The sequence below is a fragment of the Etheostoma cragini genome, chromosome 2 (genome assembly GCF_013103735.1).
Source record: "Etheostoma cragini isolate CJK2018 chromosome 2, CSU_Ecrag_1.0, whole genome shotgun sequence".
Classification (NCBI taxonomy): domain Eukaryota; kingdom Metazoa; phylum Chordata; class Actinopteri; order Perciformes; family Percidae; genus Etheostoma; species Etheostoma cragini.
In genome coordinates, this window is record NC_048408.1 from 27,495,686 (window position 1) to 27,498,233 (window position 2,548).

The following is a 2,548-nucleotide window of genomic DNA, read 5'->3' on the forward strand; positions in this document are numbered from 1 at the left end:
ATGTAAAAAAAATCTTATTTCAAATTCAAATCATTATTTCTAACCTTGTCAATGTCTTGACTCTATTTTCTATTCATTGGACAACGTATGGTGGTGAATAAGTGGGACTTTTCAGGAAAACACAAAATTGTTTGGGTGACCCCAAACTTTTGAACGGTAGTGTAATTATATGAAGTCAGGACAATAGTTTCACACTTTGTACAATAGTAAAACAACTTAAATGAGAATAAAATAGAGAGTATTTATCCCAAGCCCATACCATCCCCAGTCCCATATCAGCCTCCCCACAAGATAGTGTTACATGTCACACATCCATAAACGCACAAACATAGACTGAGAAACAGAATTATGTCCACATTTAAAATAAAAATTAAATCAAATTTAAAAAACCAATGGAGTAAAAAGTGGTTGTGGGTGAATGCACACCCTAATCAATGTTGATGCATTTGTAGCTCATTGAAATAAGTAATAAAAGAGTTCCATCATTTGAAAAAAGTTTTCAGTATTCCCTCTGAGATTGAATTTCACCTTCTCTAAATTCAGAAAGAAAACTTTTTTATATTAATAAACATCTGTTACTTTCAAGCCATTGCCAAATGAGTTGCTGCAAAGCTTATTAGATCAGCTCCACACCACTCTCTCTGTATTTCTCAGTATGTTCAGAATATTGTGGCGTCCGTTAACTATCAACTGCGTGGAGGAGGGGTGGGGGGTGCTGCGTGATCACTGAAGGCTTGCATTGTGTGGATGCTCCAACAGTTTTAATGTCAACACATAGAATTCCTTATAGGGGGAGAAAGGAAGTGTGCACTATAGCTCAAAGTCAAACATTTGAAAAAGTAAATTGGCCTCTGTTTTTTCATTAGTAATCTTACGTTCACAGTCCTCAACCTTTTTAATTAATATTTGTTATTGTACTTAAGTAGTTTGACTAGTAGTCAGAGTCATGTCCTTGGCCCAACAACCGAGAGAATACACTTCCTTTGTCCTCTTGACCGTTACTCGCCCTCCTCTCCCACTTCATCTCATTCTGTATATGCTTTCCCTTGTTCTTTGTTTTAATGAGTCCCTCCAGCCTGTCTTCTTTGAAGCCTTAAGCCAAGTAATTATAGCGCAGAAGCTGTATGTGCAGAAACGCCTGTAAAGAAATTGGCATATGTATGTCAAAGTTGCCTTCAAAGCAATCCACACAACACAGAGAGTGCACTCTGCTTTCTTTAAAGGTCCCATGGCATCAAAATTTCACTTTATGAGGTTTTTTAACATTAATTTGCCTTCCCCCATTCTGCCAATGGTACCCCAGTGGCTGGAAATGGTGATAAGTGTAAACCCAGCCCTGGGTATCCTGCTCTGGTTTTGAGAAAAGGAAAGCTCAGATGGGCTGATCAGGAATCTTACCCCTATGAGGTCATAAGGGGCAAGGTTAACTCCCCTTTCTCAGTTTTGCCCACCCAAAGAATTTGGCCCACCCATGAGAGAGAGACATTGTGGTTTTCAAACGAGCACAGTGGCAGATGGTGAAGGCCACACCATGAACCTGAAAATGAGCATAATATTGGCACTTTAAATTCTGTGTATTTTCCTTTCTCTCACAGTATCACAAGAAGTAGTCACTGGGCTCTGAGTGCTCCGGCCTTTTGTTACGGTAGATGTTTGTCCTTGGATGAGAAATCCTGAATTCTAATGAATTTTGTAGCCTTAATGCTCTCAAGTGGATAATCATTTCTATTTCTCGTGCAGACGGTGTTCGTATACGTCTAATTCCATGACACAAAACACACTCTCAACTTTACGCAAACAAGATTAGTGTGTTTATGTCTGTTCCATGCCAACTGAGATCTTGATTGTTTGGATCTTTTATTTAGGAACGATTTTGTGGCAACTCCATGCGTCACACTCAGATACTTGCATGCACAGACAGGCAGTGGTGGCAAAAGTATTCAGATTGTTTACTTAATTAAAAGTACTAATGCCACACTATAAAGTACTCTGTTACAAGTACTGTATTGAAAATTTGACTTAAGTAAAAGTATGGACATATCATCAGGCAAATGTACTCGCTGTTATATTGTTGGGCAGTTTTTTTAATAATAAAACATATGTGTGTTTTGTGGGCACAAATCTTAATTTGTGAAGTAAGTAAAGCTGAATAATTTAGTGGAGTAAAAAGTAGAATATTTCTCTCTGAAATGTAACGTAGAAGTAGAAAGTGGCATGAACAGGAAAAGAATCAAGAAAAGTACAAGTACTCTATCTCAAATGTGTACTTAAGTACAGTACTTGAGTAAATGTACTTAGTTACATTCCACCACTGCAAAGAGTATAGGATAATCATAGACTCCTCTGGCTGTGTGTCAGACACCTTTTCCCTTGAATGCCTCACAAATTGACTTGGTTTAATGAGGATAAGCCCCCACTAAGATAGCTAAGATAAGTTGCTGGCAGTCATTTAAAATACACACATACACACTCACATACAGTGGGTACGGAAAGTATTCAGACCCCTTTAAATTTTTCACTCTTTGTTTCATTGCAGCCATTTTCCAAA

At 38.0% G+C, this 2,548-nt stretch overlaps 2 long non-coding RNA genes across 2 annotated transcripts in view; one reads left to right on the top strand and one right to left on the bottom strand.

The window, feature by feature from the left end:
• Positions 1 to 2,530, bottom strand: part of LOC117952672 — a 13,482-nt gene extending 10,952 nt beyond the window's left edge. The window contains exon 1 of the long non-coding RNA XR_004658470.1: positions 2,520 to 2,530. This is a non-coding gene — a long non-coding RNA (uncharacterized LOC117952672). The remainder of the gene's footprint in view (positions 1 to 2,519) is intronic.
• The window catches only part of LOC117952644, a 148,599-nt gene that overhangs the window by 47,255 nt on the left and 98,796 nt on the right, over positions 1 to 2,548 (top strand). The gene's annotated exons all lie outside the window — the stretch shown is intronic.